Below are 20,322 nucleotides of genomic sequence, written 5' to 3' on the forward strand. Positions count from 1 at the left end.
AAGTATCTTTTGTAAGGCTGATTTGGTGGAGATATATTGTTTCAATTTTTCTTTGTTGTGAAAGGTTTTTATTTGATCTTCTTTTATGAAGGAGAGGTTAGCTGGGTACAGTACTCTTGGTTGATAGTTGTTTGTCTTTAAGGAGTAGCATATGTCATTCCAGGCTCTTCTTGCTTTCATGGTCTCTGCTGAGAAATCTGAAGTTATTCTGATTGGTTTCCCTTTATAGTTGATCTTGACATCTTTAAGGATCCTTTCTTTGGTCTGAATTGATCCTCTGTGATTACAATGTGACGGTGGGATGTCCTGTTCTGGTCTGGTCTATTTGGGGTTCTAAAGGCTTCTTGTATTTCAACAGACCTATCTTTTTGCATGTTTGGGAAATTCTCTGCTAGGATTCTGTTAAAAAATTTACTAGACCATTAACTTCTGTCTCTAGGTGATCCTCTACACACATTATCCTCAAATTAGGCTGTCTGATGGTGTCTTGTAGATGTTGAGTAGATCTATCATATTTCTTGGATTTGTCTTGAATAGTTATCTGTTCTTTGTCTATAATATGTAAGCTGTCTTCAATCCCAGACATTCAATCTTCTGCATGATCTAACCTAATGTCAAGACTTTCTACTTTTTTTTTTTTAATTTCTTTTCCTTCTAACTGGTCAGATTTGATTTCTTCAAATTCTTTGTAGGAGCTTTGTTTTAGATCTTTAATGGACTTCTTTATTTCCTTAATTTGGTTTTCAGTGTTCATTCTCAAATCCCTTAGTTGATTGGTTATGATTTCGTTGGACTCCCTTTCCTTCTGTTGGGCTTCATTCAGCATTCCCTTTGTGGTCATGGATTCCTCCAGCTGTCTGTTTGTAGACTCCATGAATGCCTCAATTAATCTTTGTCTATTCGCATCCCACTCATACAATTCCTCTATTAATCTTAGATTAGCCTCATCACTCTGGCGATATTCCTGTATTAATCTTTGGTTAGCCTCATCAATCTCATGATATTCCTGTATTAATCTTCAGTTAGCCTCATGACGCTCATCAAATTCCTGTATTAACCTTTGGTTTGTCTCATCATGCTCATGACATTAACCTTTGGTTTATCTCATCACACTTACGAATATCCCCATCACACTACAGTGAAACCTTTGCAGGCTTTCAAACTTCTCATTCAGTTTGTTTACCAGTATTGTTTGTGGAGGATTTTTGGAACTCTCCTCTGGGTTACTCATTGATTGATCTGTTGCCAGATTGTCATGAAAGGGAGTTGAAATACCTGGACTTGGCATTTTTCTTGTGTTTCTTCTTGTTTTGCCCATTTAGGTATGATATCCAAACTGATTCTGAGCTAGAACAATATTTTAAGGCAAGCATCAACCAGAGACCTTTAGTTGCACAGATTGTTTGATCCAGTCAGAATGGGTACAGATACAATCTAGTTCAACAGATATAATCTAGTTCAACAATAAACAGCTAGGGATCAATGGACTAAGAAAAATCATGTAAAAGGTCAGCAGACCAGAAATGTGACTAGAAAATAAGATTGGAGGAAATTAGGGAGGCAAAGTGGGAGAGCAATTCAGAGGAAGGTCAGGAATAACAGGAAAGGAGAAGAGAGATAAAGAAAAAGGTAAAATAAAGTTAATGAAACACTTAATATTATGGACATATAAAGAAATAATTCTACAAGTAATGCAGTTAAGGCTGGAGTTTGTGAATTGAGTAATCAATATCTGAATTAAATATGCACACAATGAAGGATAAGGTCTAATAATCAAAGACAACATATATCTGAGGATGAACAGAACAGCAATTAAATAAGGCAAAAAAAAAAAAAAAAACTAAACTAAAAGGACCAAAAAGAAAGAAAGTATAAAGCGAATAGTAAAAGAAAACAAATAAACAACAATCACAACAAAAACAACAACAACAAAACAAAACTAAAATAAAAATGAGAAAAATAGACAACAGTTTAAAAAAATTTAGGTAGAAAGAAGTTCTTTAAAAAGATGGGGTGGGGGGACCTGGGGCGGTTCTTATGTCTCCCCTATATCCTTAGCCATTCTCTTAATGGTGGAGTCTCAGGTTTGCTTGTGGTGTTTGGTTGTCCTGTGGCTTGGTTGGTTTGTTACATCAGTTTGTTTGATCCGGCTGAAGGAAGCTCTGCCTCACCCAGAAGTTTATGTCCCTCTTCCCAGTCTAGTTCAGTGGGAGGGTGATCTACTTTTAATACAACAAAAGGGCGAGGTAACTGTTTCCTCTAGCTTGCAGTTGCTGTGAGGATTGCTAGGCTATAGATTGGGCTGTGGCCTGTCAGCAATCACTAGCTTTACCCTGATGGGCTAGTTTCTGAGAGACTTACTCAGCTCAGCCGAGAGCCAATCTCAGGATTTATATGTACCAAGTTTCCAATTGCTCAACAGCTTGTGCTGTTTCCTGTGCAGCAGCTGGGTAGGGTAGTCTCTGACTCTGTTTACCCACTAAGGAGAGTCTGCCCTGCCCATGCGGAGCTGCCTCTGCTTGGGAGGGGCAACTCTCCCCAGGGATTATGCTGAGCCCTGCAGCTAGTCAAATTGTGCTAGCTGTTCTGGCTGGGTCTCTGTCATTATCAAAGATGGAGATTTTCTCCGGTGGTTTGGGACGTGCTACCTTCCTACTGCTGCTCCTTGAGCCGGACTGAGGATGTCTTGGGGTACTCACATCTATCCTTTGGTTTCTGGTCCGCTCTGGCACCTTTGTCCTGGGCTCTCAATGTTGCATATGGCATCCTGTGGCAGTAGCCACCACGGCCCTGAACCGGGGCTGCTCAAATCTGTGCCCTTAACTAAACTCCCTAAGTTTTTCCTCTCTGGCCAAACTCTCTGTACTATAACACACTTGGTGTGTTTCTCTAGCTTTAGATTTTCCACTGGAATACTAATACTGGTTTCTACGGGAGAACTTGCTTAGCCCCCAGCCTCTCCTCCACCATCTTCCTCTCTCTGCCATATTTCCTTCTAATATCCCCACACAGAAATGTATAGTCTATATATAATTAGATATTTAAGAATAACAATAGTTTTAAGAAAAACTTAATAGTTGGAAATTTACTATGATAAAAACTTTGGCCTAAAATTATCATCATGGAAGAGCTGAACCATCTTATAATGATAACATTTATTTTATCTTCTGTGCATAGATAACTTTCACATAATTTGCCATAATATCAGTATTTTTTATTCTACCTCTTTTATATTATGGATTGTGTTTTTGCATTATGTATGATATGTCAGATTTATAACGGTCATTCTTCCTGTTCTGCTAGAGTTGGACAGAGTAGATTTCCTTTTCACATATTATAAAAATGCATAGAATATATATTTCCATATGATAAAACCAATGGCGTATGTTTATACATTGTTTTTGGAATGAGTATGTGGATTCTGTGGGAATGTATCATTCTTATTCTTCTTCATTTTATGATATCTAGGCACTGCCACTGAAGCTGAATTATCCATTTACAAATGGACACACACCTGTGAGCTAATGATGAGTTATCATGATTTCTTTAGAAATGTCCAATCTATAGGGTAAAGGAGCTTAAGAGCACTTGATGTTCTCCAAGTCATGGGATATAAAAGAATAATTAGGTAAGAATAGAAAACCAATCCTTGATAAAGAGGGTTAGAACATGTATTCCTTATTCATAACATTTCTGAAACTTAGCTAGATATGCTACTATTGGTTACTGGAAATATGTCAGGCCTCTAAAGACTTTGAACTCTGAATATTCCCATCAGAAACACCTGCTTTTAAGTGACAGCTTCCTTAAATTTCTGAGGTAGTAAGTGAAGAGCCACTTTAAAATTTTGCCTATTGCTGCCTTATTCTCAACTAGTAGAACTAAATAATTTTTGGGGCCAATTATTGCTTACTCCATTATATAAAACTATCTAAAGCTAATATCTTTGGAATGTCTTCTGAATCTTTGACACCAATGAGGCTACTATGGAACTAAGAGTTTTAGAAATTTTACTGATCAATGTAAGATAAACTTACTGATATTAAAGCATAATAAGTCCTGTGAAACATATTTGTAAGTCATTGAGTTCCAAATAAGGGAATCTTTCAGTCATATAATGTAGACAATTGTCATGAGGTCTGTTAGGGCTGGGTTTGGTCTTACCCGGAAATGATTTATTTAAAAAAAATTATATTCTGGTAAGGGTAAACATTTTATGTCAAACCTTTGCCTCCTGCTTCCTTTAGGCTTATTCTAAGATGTGCTCAAACACTTTCTCTTCATTTTTCCTTTCATAGTTGATGAGAAGATGCTAGGGAAAAACCCATTGGGGTTCTCCATTCTCTGAACTATCTATGCTGTGGAACCCATGAGTTCATTGGGTCTCCTCTCTCCTTCCCACGTTGTCACACACAAGAAGTTAGACCAAACTCTGGCTACTTCATAAATGATAATCATCAATGCTCTGCTCTACAGATTTAATATTTGTGTTGCAAAACTTAAATTTCAAAAAAAGATCCTGTTGTTGAGGAAGAAATAATTTAAAAACTTGATGACTTAAAAAAAAGCAATTTATGTTAGTCTAGTATGTGTGGCTTATAAAGTTTGGCTGGGCACAACTCATATTTAGTTGGCAACCAGATTGGTGTGGAAGATACATAGTGGAAGATGCATTACATGCAACACCAGGCTGAGAATGGCTGGGAAAATGGATTCGATTGAGTTTCTCTACCTCTTTATGAATTATCAGGATATACTCAAATATTCTCTGGTAGTTAGAATCTTACTTGATAGCTCAGGAATCCTAGTCTGTGTGTCCTGGGAAAGACTAGAATAAGTAAAAAGAAAACAAAAGAAACTGCCTTAAGGATTTTGAATCTGACATGAATCACCTCTGTATTAGGTGTGGCAGACAGAAATGGATACACTATAGATTTAAGGTAAGCAGCTAAGGACTCATCTCTCAAAGCAAGCAGTATCAAAAAAAGTTTTGTCTATCTTTAATTTTTTTTCAGTGATTTGTACACCATAGGTGTCTCTAATTAAATAGGTTTAGCTTGTATGACTACCCTAAGCCTACAATTAAAGATAGTATTTTGGAATTTTTTTTTTGGTTGGTCATGGGGCTTGAACTCTGGGCTTGCACACTGGCCTTCAGCTCTTCAGCTGAAGGTGAGTGCTCTACCACTTGAACCACAGCGCCACTTCCAGTTTTCTGAGTTGTTTATTGGATATAAGAGTCTCATGGACTTTCCTGCCCAGGCTGGCTTTGAACTGTGATATTCAGATCTCAGTCTCCTGACGTCCTAAGTAGCTAGGATTACAGGTGTGAGCCCCTGGCATTGGGCTTGGATTATATATTGACTTATCTTTTTCATTTCCTCTCTCTTTTTTTTTTTTTTGACATCTTTACTAGGCCTTGAACTTGGGGCCTGGGTGCTGTCCCTGACCATTTTTGCTCAAAGTTAGTGCTCTACAACTTGTGTCATAAGTCCAGTTCTAGATTTTTTTGAGCAGTTTTTGGAGATAGAAGTCTCACCTACTTTCCTGCCTAGGCTGGTTTGATCTATTATTATTAGCCCTTAGGCCCTGGAGTAACTAGGTTTACAAGAATGAACTACCAGTTCTTAGCTTGGCATAACCTTGTAAACAAATAATTGTAGGTTCTATTTTGATCCTTGAAATTTTGATCCTTCCCCCTCCCAAACATTTTGGCTTAACTTTGAGTGAAAACAAAGAATACAAACTTAAAGTGATAACTTATGGAAATTTCTACTGTTTTCAAGGTTGGCATTTGCCAAACATATATGCTCAATATACCTTATTCTCTTTGCCTCTATCTTTGTGCTCCATTAAGTATGGAAAAATGTTCCAGTCTTTCTACAGTGAAACTTCATATTCATTTTCTCTGATCATTTCATTTCTTTATGATTTCCCCTTATATTATTTTCTGCTAAGACTGACAAACTTCATACATTATACTTTGCTGCAACCTAAGAGATCTTTGTTTCTTCTTGATTTATTTTTATTTTTTACTGTTATTGCAAAGGGGTTATTGTTATATAAGTCAGGTAAAGAGTACCTTTTTTTTTTTGGACAATGCCACCACTTTCTTCGATCTCTCTTCTTGATTTTTTTTACTATCTCTTGCCTTGAAACCATGAAGCTAACTGTCTATTTTCACTGGTTTTCTTAATTTGACTATATTTATTCCTTAAAAGATTTGCCCCAACTCTTACACATTTGATAATATTTGCATTTACAATAGACTTCTTTAAATCATTTTTATGTCTAATAGCTCCTAATACTCTTTTATTAACTTTTATTTTCTGTTCTTCTGGCCCATTTAATTATAATAATGATGTAGTCAGGAAATAACCATGGAGGAAGAAATGTATTTTCTTGTTAAATCAATCTTGCCTGGTGAATGTTTTATTTTCAGATGTTATTGGCTTCTTTTTTTGTCTTGAACCTTAGTTTATCAGATCCAGAAAATTGCATATGATTCTTGACCTACTATAGAAATATATTTAGACTGGAAAAAATGCTCCAAAAGAAAATAAAACTATGATCTTCACTGAACTTTATCCTATTTGTCGAATAAAAGAAGCAAGCTGACACAGAAATGCTGAAATACTGACCAACAGCTTCTGAAGTACATCCCAACCCAAAAGTTCTCTGTACATATTGAAAATCATTTTAATTCAAGTAATCTAAGAGTCATCCCATTATAATCCAGTCTAAATCTGTAAAGGTCTAGAATAAAATGAAATATGACTATTTTATTCAGGCTGTGAGATTGAGACTGGAAGGAGAAATAACTTACAACAACCCTAGAAAATAAAAGTCATTACTTTTAAAGTGATTACTCATTGTACAATAAAGAATATGAAACAGAAAGGTCATAGTTTCATCAGATAAGACAATCTCTTTTAATCTGTCATTAGACATATATACAAACACTTTAAATGTTTAAACTCAAGATTGTCATCACCATTCAAACTGACTTATGCATGCATATAGATCACGTTGAATAATTGGGATATGATGTAGCCTGTACAGAAAGTAAGATGCACTTCTTAGCAGGTCATGTCAGTGTATGGCTTTAATTCTAGAAAGAAGGTTATGATTTCAAGGCTACCCTAAGAAACGTTTTTGAGATCCTGATTCAGAAACAAAATACAAAACAAAATGGACATGGCTCAAGAGATAGAGTACTTGTCTAACAAGTATGAGAGGCCATGTGTTCAATGACAGTAATGAGAGAAGGAGAAAGGAGAGAGAGAGGGGTGGAGGGAGGGAGGGAGGGAGGGAGGGAGGAAGAGAGAGGGAGAGAGAGAATGGTTGGGGAGAAAAAAGGGAGAGAAAGAGAGAGACAGAGACAGAGTCAAGAGAGATGATTCCTTGAGTTCATATCTGTATTAATATTTGTGTGTGTGTGTGTGTGTGTGTGTGTTATTAGAAGGTTTATAATATGGCCATATCTTACTACTTTGCCAAATCAGGAGTACAGATCAGAAGTGACATAAATTATAGGATTATGAAAGAAAGTTGATTTAGTAAGTACATGTTTATAAAATATTTTATGAGGAAAATATAAACAATATGCTCATTTTAAACAATAGACACTTAAAGGAAACATTGGATTTCATAAAATAGAAGTCAAGAATATATTATTTTTTGAAGCAAGATGAAAGCAAATGGAGGTGCTCAGTTTATTTTAAGTCTTGGATCTCACTGGTTATCCATAGAACCAATTCTTAAGGCTTCCATATATTCAAGTTCTTTTTATTCTCAAATGCATTTTTTTCTTTTGAAACCTAGGGAATATTTTCTAACTCCCAAGTGAGCTTTATGAATATGGCCTTTGGAAGATATCCTTGCAATCAGAGTCCTTATCTGAAAATGAAGTAGTTAGGTTGATTACCTCAGGTTTTGGCTACAAGGTCATGATTCTGATTCCATCCTTCTTTTCTCCCTACAAAAGATCCCACTGTCTGTGAGCATACTTCTGTTCACTCTATAATGGACTCAAATTGGGTCAGACTTTCATAACAATCACAGTAAGTTCATCAAGTGGCTTTCATATACTGCATATACAATAACTTTTGGCTGACAGACAGAGTGTGGCTTCCAATTCAAATCTGCTGAATATGCTAGGCCAAGTTGCTTAAGCCTGTAATTCTTGAGACACTTGAGACACTTGAGAGCTAAGGATGTCAGTTTGAAGCCAATCCCAGCAGTAAACCCTTGTGGCTTTACTGATCCATCAAAGCTCAGGACAGCACCTAGGCCCAGAGTTCAAGCCCAAAGAGTGCATACGCACGCGTGCGTGCACACACACACATACACACACATAATCTGCTGAATACTTTCACAGCCAAGAAGTGTTATGTAGGAAAGAATAAGAGAGAATGAGAGAAAGAGAGAGGGTAGTAAGTAAGAAAGAAACTTAAATAAAGACTATTTTATGACATTTGAGAATTATAAAAATTCAAATTTCAAAATTTCAATATCCACAAATGAAGGCCTTTTGGGTCACATCCATGCTTATATGTTTACCTGTGGTCTATGGCTGCTTTTGCGCAACTACAGCTTATTTGAGTGGTTGTGACTGCGGCATTCTGGCCAGGAAAGCCATATTTGTATTTTTACATATTCACAAATCTGGCCCTTCCATTTGCTTACCCTTGTAACACATACTCAAGCAATTCCTTCAGAATTGAATATTTTCTTAGTCTAATTTATATTGTCACAATGGAAAGGGTTGATGCATTCTTCATTCAATTTGAGTTCAAGGTGTTTCCATCCACAAGAATGATTCATTCACATTGTGGGCAGCTTCTCCCCCTAGATGAGAATAAACTACTAGATGAAGTTCAAATGATATTTTCTCACCTTCATATCATACTAGAAGTTGCATCCTTCATAGAAGTTTTTAGTTTGCTATGCTTTTTCATACAAAAATGCACAAAAAGAAAATGAATTAGAATTCTATGTCTGTGTGTGCATATACATTCAGCAGGTAAAAGGATACCTGAATTTCTTGTAACTGGAATATATTTTGACCCATTGGGTGTCTGCATAAAACTGAAGAGGACTTTGGAAAGCCTGCAAGTCTTCCCCCCAGCACTTGCTTTCACATCTTTTCATATCACTGAGAAGACATTTAACAACAAGAAGAAAAAAATGTTCTTGCTGGTAAGAAACTCAATATGTGATGCAAACTTATACTAGATTTTCTAGACAATAATCAGGTTCAATTAATAGTGTGCATATGTGTATGTGCATGTAAACATATGTGTGTGCTCAACTATCACAAACAGACAGAGCAATCTGAAATTTCTCTGTCACTCTTGAAATATCACAGAACAAATTCAGCAGTTCATGACCAATCCAAGATATGAGAATACTCATAAATTGGTTTATTTGGCATCTGTCTCTGCCACAAGTTCTCAAATAGAAGGAAAAACAAGAAGTAATGATTCCACAACCATTTGTGGGTTTGTCAGAAGTGTAGAGGTGGCATACTTTTTGTATTATTGCATTTCTTTGGTTTTTGTCTTTAGTAAAATTCCACACAAGTAAAGATGTGAATTTTTTTCTGAGTTATAGAACACTGTTGATCATGAATATAACTTACACTATTATAGTATTTATTGAATATAGTTGCTTTTCAAAGAACTTCTGTGTTGTTATTTCTTATTTTTATTGATTTTAGAAGGCGAATATTATCTCTAATATTATCATAAAGATATTTTGTTCCACATTGGTCAAATCACATCTTCATAATAAATAAATTAGTGCTAAAAGGATTGAATGGATGTTTGTGTACTCATAAACCAGGTAGCATGTAAGTCCTTTGATAGTAATGAGTACATTTCAAATTTCATTGCTGGGAACTATTTTTACTTTCAAATATTTACATTTTTTCTTATTTATAACTATATTTTATCAAATTAATAAGGTGTTGGTGGAGGTATCCAGGTTAAGTCTACCATCTCTTTGCTTTTTCCATTTGTCCTCATTGTTTATCCAATGAAGCTTTCTCGTATTGTACTACTTCGACATTGTTTCTGAGTAGAATATATTTGTGTTATCAACAAAAACATGACAAAAACTATAATGCAACAATACAGTACAGTGTATAGCTAAAACTGCTGCTTTACTATAGAATAGTTCCTATGTTTTTCTTCTTAATTAAAGTGAAAAGATCAGGGATGTGTCCAAAGCAGTTTAGTAGCCAGTAGAACTTTCCTATGGAAGTATGGTCCAAACCTAGAAGCTTTCTATCTTTTCAAAATATAATGATTTTTGCTTAATGGGTGCCATGTGTTTATGTTCCCTTTGTAGAATAAGACTTGTCTTTAGTGTCTTAAACTTAAAATATTTGAATTTCAAGAAAGCCTTGGCTTGTTAATTAGTCTTCTAGGATTCAGTGGTCAAGGTTTATTCCCCGAAGCCACTCCCTTCACCACTTTAGAAGCAGTAGTTGAATTCCCTTCTCAGCCTTCGTTTTCCACCCTGAGAGTCCCTAAGTCTTTATTCTGGTCCTCTGAGGACATGCTACACACATAAATCAGGCTTCCAAGGAAGCTAAAAGAGGTAATTATTATTTGCATTTTGGGCATTTAAAGCCTCAAAGCTCAGAGGTGAGGATACTTAATTCTAGCTACTTCACCAGATAATAAATTTCTCCTGGGGATGCTGCTCCTTCTGTTTGTTTTATCTACATCTCTGCTCCTTAAAATTCCTGTGATGCAACCATACAAATAACCCTGACTCTAGGGCGCTGAATAAGAAATACATGAGTACCGTCATTTTGCCAATCCTAACTGTAGTTATTAGATTTCTCTCAATCAAGAAGAATTTGCTCGTTCTCCTATTTAGAAAGCATTAAGTATCAAGTGATGTTTCTTTCGGTAACCAAGACGAGAAATACACTTTCTTTTATTTTCTTTTTCCTTTTCTTTTTTTTTAGTAAAAGTAGTATTGAATTTCCTTTTATATCATCTGGATCCATGCCTAACTGTTTTGACTGGTGTTTGATATAAACCAGGTATATTGGGGGAAAAAAAATCATCTTTCTGAAACTAAATGGAATAAAAGCTTTTGTTGTTTCCCAAGGTCAAAGCACAAGTTCTTGACAAGATCTGTTTTAGAGTTTCAACCAAATTTAAACTTTTTTTTGTGTTCTTTTTGGCCTCAAAGTTACATTTTAATTACAGTGCAATAATTTGAGGAGCATTGGTAATAGGGAAAACTTTTAGACCTTTTGTTCTTTAGTGCAGTCAAGGGAAACCTCATTAGAAAGGATTTTCTTAGTTAGCAGGGCTTCGAGGTTAATGAGCTGTGAGTGATAATATATAGTAGTAATCCCTCCTGGCAGTAACAGGTTGTATTTTATACATTCCTTAATCTCAATAGGAAAAGAGGTGATGGGAGAGGGTGAGAAGGAAACCAATTTAAGGGGCTCAGGGATGTTCCAAAAATCACATTCTCGGTATGAATCATAATTGAAAACTTCACACTTTCAAACAGACTGGCTAAAAGTTGAGTGGGAAAAAAAGTCTTTCTTCCAAAAGCTGCTTTCAGTAACAAAATGGTGACTTGTGTGTCTTTTGTGCTGGATTGAATGAGATTTCCAAGTATAGAACTTCACTAGGGACTGGGTTTTGTTGTTGTTTTTGTTGTTGTTTACTTATTGGAAGAAGGCTGCAAACTTTGGAGTCATATCAAGCTGATGTAAATGCAGGATGGCAAGAAGGGTGGATATGGATAACATGAGATTTGCAAGGGTCATGGCTCTCCGTCCAAGTATGAGGATATAGTTTACATGACAATTATCAAACATTTTATCTTTATAATCCAGTGCGATTCTTCATCAGATGATTTTATGTTCATGACATTACACTGATACATAGCAATCTTCTTTGGCAAATCCTAGTTGTCATTTTCTTTGTTTCTGTCATGCGCTAGAAACCAAATCAGTTTTGTCCAGAAGTTTAAAAAGACACAGAGCTTTCTTTCTAAGCAAGCTTCATGTTAAATTGGCTGACCCATAATGTATTTTCTTTGCATGTAATTAAATGGGTTTATGCAAAGAAAAGACTGGAAGAAAGCAAAAATAAAGTTCTCTGTCAGTTTTCCTGTATTGGCTTGCTTTTCTGACTCTTACTTTCTAGTTTTAACAAAATAAAGCTCAGAATCCTTGCCCTGACATTGAAGATCTTCCTCCAAATTGGTATTACCTACACATACCATCTTTTCTCCAAATTCTTTTCTCCCTAAACTTTGTTAGAAGTAGACTGGAATATTGCCTTTCTTTTAACTATGCAAGGCCTATTTTTCCTCTCTTATCTCATTAAGTTAATGCTGCTTGAAATGTTTCTCTGTTTAAAACTATTTGTCCTTGTCGATTTTTTAGAATTAAGTTCAGAAAACAAAGAAAGTTGGAAAAACATCTTATCTATATTATGAAATGGCCGGGCGCTGGTGACTCACACTTGTAATCCTAGCTACTCAGGAGGCTAAGATCTCAGGATCACAGTTCAAAGCCAACCCCGGGCTGGATTTGAAAGTCCTAGAGACTCTTATCTCCAATGAACCACTAGAAAACTGGAAGTGGTGCTGTGGCTCAAGCGGTAGAGCACTCGCCTTGAGCTGAAGACTGCAGGGACAGCACCCAAGCCCAGAGTTCAAGCCCCACGACCGGAAATATATATATATATATATATAATTATTATATATATATATATATATATATGTAATAAGATGTTCTTTTAGTTCAATTTGGGAAAAGAAAATAAAAGTCTACCTCCTTGGTCTCTTAAAGTACTCATACTATGAATGTGAGATAGAATAATTTGAAAAAAATCTAGTCAAAGTGCTTTGTAACTCAAAGATAATTCTAAAGTTATAAAAATTATGCCACTTTAGTAAGTATTTTCATTAAACTGATGGTATTTTAATACTAAAATATAGAAATAATACCATCTTATGATGAAAGACAGTCACATTGATCAGATAGTTTGCATCAATGAAAAGCAAACTCGTTATTAGGAGGAAAAGCTTCTTTATTATGAGTATTTTTATCTTTCCATAAATGCATGAAGATATATTTATCTAGCACAGTCCCTTAGGACATTCTTGGATAAATTTGTAAGAAAAAAATTTACACAACGGAAAATTGAACAATCTGAAAAACACTTTATTTGGGTCATTACAAAAACAGAAGTAGTACCATTCCCCTAACTCAGGACTTGCCTCTTGGTGCTGGATCACCCAGAACATTCACCAGAGCTTCTTAACCCTAGCATGACCTGGGACATGTAAAAATCCTACTCTTTTTAGCTGCTTCCTACTGACAAATTGCCCCCTTCCTTCCCTCTCTCCCTCTTTTCTTTCTTCCTTCCTTCTTTTTCTTTTCTTTTCTTTTCAAGTCCTGGGGTTTGAACTCAGGACCTAGGTGCTGTCTTCAATTTTTTTTTTTGTCCAAGATTAGTGTTCTACTGCTTGAGTGCCAGCTCTACTACTGACTTTGTTGCTGGCTAATTGGAGATAAGAATTTCACAGACTTTCATACTCGGTCTGGCTTTGAACCACCATCCTCAGATCTCAACTTCCTGAGTGCATAAGATTACCAGTGTGTGAATCACCTGTTGCTTGGTTTAGAACTCCCTTCTTGCAAGTGAAGGATGGAAATCCATCTGGGCAAAATGAAAGATTACGTTTGTGCTGTACCTCTATTCTTTTTAGATATTCCTTCTCCCCCCCCCTCCCCCCCCAGCGGCCCAAACCAGCCAGAATCACATTTAGAAATTTCAAGTTAGTTTATATCATTTCAGAGCCTCAACACTACCTTTGAATTCTCCTTATTTGTACCCTCACATCTTGCTCACTGGCAGGGGCAGCCATGACCCGGTAGCATCACTCCACATCTGTTAAACTCAGACTTCTGATAGAAGGTCCAGATAAGTGGAATTACATAAAGTCCCACAAGTTGATCTAATGCACACTTTGGAATTTGAAAACTATCCTCCTAGCACTTAATCTCTTTTGGGTTTAACCCAGACCTATAGGTTTCTTTTCTGACTGTTTTTGTTGTTGTTGTTGCTGGTGGTGGTTATGGGGCAGGGGCTCTGTACCTGAGTCTCTTTGCTGTCAAGGATAGTTCTACCACTTGAGCCACAGGCCCACTTCTGGGTTTTGAGTGGTTAATTGGAGATAAGAGTTTCCATGGGGACTTTTCTGCCCGGGCTGGTTCCAGATCCCCAGATCTCCGCCTCCTGAGTAGCTAGGATCACAGGCATGGGCCACTGGCCCCCAGCTCTTTTCTGACTTTTTCTGACTGTTGTCAGAACTTCAGCCCTCTGCCAATCTGCTTAGACTTGTGCATGTGTCTGATCTCCTTCATCTCTAAATGACTTGTTCCTTACCAGTCAAGTTGTTGGTTGGTAACTCTTCAGAAACATTTTGAGTCCACACCATGGCAGACCACCATCTCTTCCCTCTCTGTCATGTTACCTTCTCCTGTTTCCTTGTCAGAACTCATCCCTATTTGAAATCATTTTGGTGCCATGATACAGGCTGGAAAACAGAGGTCCTAAAACAATAAACCCCATAGTCCATAATGGTGTTGGACACTATGTATGAGACTTGAAAAAAGAAGGTGTGAACCAAAATACACTATATTCAAGGGAGAATTCAAATAGTGTAATTCTTTAGAAAGGCAATGCAGTCAAGAATCCAATGTATTATCCTATACAATTAAAAGGGAAAGATGGGTTGGGTAAGCATGGGTGAGCTTATTGAAAAACGTTACATTCATCAAGACATATTGTATTCATAAACTGCCTCATTTGTACAACTACCTAAAGACAGTAAAATAAAAATTAAAATACTTATTGAATTAAACAAAACAATTTACACGTGTATAGAACCACTGAATTCCAGGCTACAAAATAATTCTAAGTGACCTTGAAAAGTATATAGAATGAAAGTTGAGGGTGGAGTTCACTGATCTGCTTTCTAACACCCCTTTTCAGTGTAAGATAAGGATAAGCCTTATTCCTCATCATTTCAAATTAAAAGTAGAATGGCTCCCCATAAGCCTTTTCAAAAGCTATGGTGTCCACTGCTCACAATGTGACAATAATTGGTTTATGTTTAAGAGATTCCTACAGCTAGGGAATGTCTGGTTTCCTGTTTCCATAGGGGAAAAATATCAATGAACACTGTTTCCTTTAGGCCACTTAGTACCCTACTAAATTCCACTAAAAATTCTGGATTTGCCAGAAATGAGTAGGATATTCCAGTGGATCATTAGCAGTACAGAAAAATGTTTAGAGCAACCAGCTATAGGAGACAAAATCAGCCAAATCAAAGGAACAAAAGATCTACAAGGAGACTATTTGAAGAAGAATCAGTTCTGCCAAATTATTTGTCCCAGAATGTGGAGCTATCTCACAATTTTAAAATAATTTTTCATTGTGAAAATACCGTACAGAGGGGTTACAATTACATGGGCAAGACAATGAGTACATTTCTCATCAAGCATTGTTGCCTCCTCCTTTGTTTCCCCTTACCATCCCTTCCCATACCCCCACCCCCCCTACCCGGCCCTCCCCCAAAGCTGTCAAGTTTGTTGTTCGACATAATGACTTGTGCATCTCATTGTTGCTCAGGTAAGCATTGCACTACTTTTCTCTTCCCCACATCTTAGCTCTTACCTAGGAAGGATCTTCACAAGTTGAAGTTAACAAGCAAGAAGAAAGGAAAGCCGTTCATAAGCTATGTCTTACAGAAAACATGTAGGCGGGCCATTCACCTACTGAAGAGGGCTGACCTGCAACCCTCTGTGTAAGGAAAGATGAGTTATTAGAACTTTGAATATGGTGTTATGTTTTAATTCTTACTGACTCTGGGCTTCACATGGGGAATATTATAGTCCATGAAAACTTTCTCTAAATCATTAGAATTTATCTACATTCTATACAAAAGCATAAAGGTAAACATAAAAAGTAACACAGAGATAAGAAATAAAAGTACTTTCAGAAGAAATTCTGTGAGTGGGACTTGGTCAGCAAACAGGTTGAACTTACGTTCTGTTCAGTTACAAAGCAAAATGAAGAAACACAGAAACCATTTGAAATTCTGAACTAATATATCCCTAGCAAAAGATGAATCCTGGTACCAACTAGAAATTTAATGGAAAACTGAGCCAATAAAAGAGCGAATGCACATGCAAAGAAATGTAAAGAGCTGGTAGACTAGGGTTTAAATTATGCTTATTCCATGATTGGTACTAGTTGTTAAATTATTACTGTATTATTTATGAGACTAGCTGTAACAGAAATCTGTTTAATTTTTTAAAAAATTAAACAAAAATACCCCTTTTGTCATAATTACAGAAAAATAATGTATATAAATTTATTATTATACTGCCTGTCTTGTATTTATTATGATGATAATGCTATTTTACCTTAGAAAACAAAACATATGTATGTGTAATCCGTTAGGACACAGAAGAATCTCTTTGTGAATAAACGTGATGCAGTGTTGAGTTATGAACATAGAGAAGTAGAAAAATTAGCAAAACTTGCATTAAGGGAGGGACAGGATGGCCTTGGTGTACAGTATTCAGAAGGAGAAACGAGGACCCCAAGTGTCATAAATATTATCAGTGTTCACACCTTGATCATCTTCTTTGTGAATTAATTCATCAGTCTCTTAACTGATCTTGACATCACTGTTTATATTGTATTTTGCTCAGAATACTGCTTTGATAATAGACTTCCCATAGTAAAATAAAACAACCAACAAATAACAAAAACAAATAGACACCCACAGAGACTATCAGAATGAAGTCCTTCAAGCTCTTATACTTTGATGCATGGCCATTATTACCTAAAAGAACCTCCTCTCCAGCATCAAGTCTTGCTTTTTTTCCACCAAGAATCCTCTTGACGTTGTGTTCACCACTTTAAAATGCCTTGGATATACAGCAAAGATGGATCACATGAAGTGCTCATTCCTTCTGTTTCTTCTCCAAGGCAAACAGCTAGGGTCTCTCCTCTTGGACTCTCCTGAAAGCCTTCTGTAGTTGTTTATAAAGCTCTTGTCCATTTAATAATCTCATAAAATTACTTCATTGCTGTACTTTAGTTGTGCATAGTTTTTTTCACACAATTATTTATAACTATTACAAAGAATAATATAAATGCCTTGAGAATAAATTCTGTATCTTTTATTTCTGTGGTCCCTGAATGGTTCCTAAGATAACATTTTTTACCCACAATTTGTTGCACAGAATTCTGCTTTGGTGTGGATGTTGGCTTAGGGTTGGGTCATCAAGAAATCTGTCTTCATACTTTGTCAAGGAACTAGCTACTACCTCCATTTGGAACTTTGGGAAAAGTTTTGGGAAAACACACACACATACACACACACACACAAGAATTGTAATGCTCTCCACAATGACCCCTGTCACAAACAGCTGTACTACCTTATATCTGTCAGAGGACAACATCAAGATATCTATTTCTGGCTAATTGAAAAGAATACCAGCCTTACTTAACAATCTCATTTGTAATTTATCTGGCTTGGTTGGTATTAAAATAATAAAGGAAGTTTAGTAATGCACACATAACTACAAATAGTCTATCTGACACACAAAGATGCTTAAGGAGGGGTTTGGGTCATTTGTGATATTTAAAATGATTTATTTAAATATCTCTGATAGAACCAGTCGATATAAATTTAGGAATAAAGTATAATATTACCACAGAGTGATATTGTTGGTGACAAGAGAGCTAAAAAGGTAAAAAAAAATTGTCTGGTAATATTTTAAAGGGTAACCAATGCTCACTAGCAGCTGCAGTAAGACATTAAGTAATAGAGCACAGTAATGTTAACTGCTCTCCTGGTAAGAGTGGTAAATGAAATAAACCCCAGCATCCGGGGTATCATTAATCTATGGTGAATAATGGCAGTGGTAGTGTAAGGAGATTAAAAAGGGCATTGTAAACATTTGTGGCTGTATAATATACAAATTAAAAATGTGAGAACGCTTGCAGCTGCATAATCTACAAATTAAAAAGTGTAATAGCATGGCATTAATTACTGGCTGATCAATTCCCCCATAATTGCTGGCATGTAGATGAACAATTACAGGTCCGAAATGTTATTTGAGAAAGAGACATTGACCTTGGAACTGTAAGAAAAGATACTCTGTTATAAGGTAATACAGGATCCTATCAAATTCAGTTCCAGTATTTGTAGCCACCGCCAGCTCAGCGCAGGGCCATAATCACCAGACTATTTCTTTCGATTATGGAGCCACCGGGGTTACACATTGTTTTCTCTTTTTGAACAGAAACACCCAGTGACCTTCAGCCTTCAGGAAATGGGACTATCCGGCCTCATTTCCAAGTTCAAACAGTTTTAATAAAAATGAAATAGCAAGATATAATGTACTTTACCCTTCGAATCCAAGAGAATAGTTTAGGAAGTTAAAAAGACAAACTTCTTTTAGATGTGGACATTCCAATGGGGGATGTGGGTTGCAGATTTACAAGATTTCCTCATCAACCACCTTTGAGTTGATAGATCACAATCAAGGAACCTAAGAGAATCAGATGCTGGTTGACATTAGAAGTCAGAACATGTACCCCCATTCTCCAGCATTCAGTGTAGTAAAGCTATAGACTGACTGACCTACTATGTGCTGAAGGGTGTTCAGTAAGATAAGAAGAACAGTTATCATGTCACACTTGCTATTTGGTTGTATGTTGCTGTGTTTGTGACTTTTTTGATACGGAATGATAATTTCATTCATATCTGCTGTCCTTGTTCTCTGTAAACTTCACTCTTTACAGAATGTAACACTTGTGGATTGGCTCATGGCCATTTTGTTGAAAAGGGCATCATAAATGTCAAACAAATACCTAGTCCAATGAGCACTTGTCATACCTCACCTTACCTAACTTTGACCTTTAGTGATAAACTCTCCTGGTTTTCATACTTGCAAATTCTCATGTATCAACCTCTTTCTTCATTCAACTTTTCCCTCCATTTGTACTACCAAGCTTTCCATTGGCATAATACCTGCAGAGAGCTACTTTGGTGAAAAAACAAGTAGAATTGGGTTCATGGCTCTATAAATGAAACGTCTAAGGCTGCTTCTAGTGATGGCTTCCAATAGGCAAAGTCCCAAACCATTACAGACCACAATATGGGCCATGAGTCAAGGATTTGTGGGTCTCATTTCTGTCCCCCTTCTTATAAAGACATGTTTCAGTGACTTCAAATCATGGACACTTCATGATATGATCATACTTGAAGCCCCTGATTGCCCAAAGGTTCTATTTCTCAACTCCACAAATGGATGAGGTTTTCCTCCCCTTCGCACCAGTAATACTAGATGTGAGTTTGGAAGACTGAAGAAAATTCAAACCATAGCACTATTGTTCTCAGCATCTCCCCATCTATTTCTGTGCCACCTCAGACATAGTCTCTAGTTCTAAGCTTGATTCTAGCCTTTACAACCTGTAGTAAGTCCCTCTTGAGCATCAGCAAATGAAGGGCACAGCCAGCAGATCTGATAGGGAGAATTCACATGAGCAGCTGCCTCACCAACTACTCTTGGGGACTCCTGATGGGGACTCAGAGAAAAACTGCTGATTTCACATCTGAAGTACCCTGCCCTCATATCACACGCACAGAGCATATTTATAACACCTTTTTCTTCCTCAAAGCTTTCCCCATCATTCCATTGCTTACATCTTCTTTGCCTTTCACTCTGATTCTGTGATAGATCCAAACTGTCGTCTACCTTTACACGCATTTTCAATTCACTCTCTGTTGGTTTAAGCTTGTTTCTCAGTTGTTCTTTGTCACTGATAACTTAAAAATTGTATCCTTTGTCTGACTAAAATGAAGACTTCCAACGTGATTTGAATTGCTTCCACAGTCTAGTCCTTCTTTAATTCTCCAATCATAGGAGTTACTGCTTTCTAATCCTATATGATGGTAATTGTTTGTTACAATTTCCTGCAGTGGAGAATGCCCCCCAAACTTCCAGTTGTGTTGAATCTTAATGCTTTGTGTTGAATCTGAATATTCTCTCTCTTGGGTTCCTGTTCTTTCTCTTGTCCCATAGGAAGTGTCTCATCATCATGCCTATATTATCAATTGACATATCACTTCCTCTCAGCATCCTTCTTATTCTACACAAGCTGCCTTCCCTGACTTCCTCATCTTCATAGATATTTCACTTGTCAAACCTATGAAAATGTGTTGTGTGTTAAGGGCTTCTTCCTT

The sequence above is a fragment of the Dipodomys spectabilis genome, unplaced genomic scaffold (genome assembly GCF_019054845.1).
Source record: "Dipodomys spectabilis isolate Male_0828 unplaced genomic scaffold, ASM1905484v1 ptg000024l, whole genome shotgun sequence".
Classification (NCBI taxonomy): Eukaryota; Metazoa; Chordata; class Mammalia; order Rodentia; family Heteromyidae; genus Dipodomys; species Dipodomys spectabilis.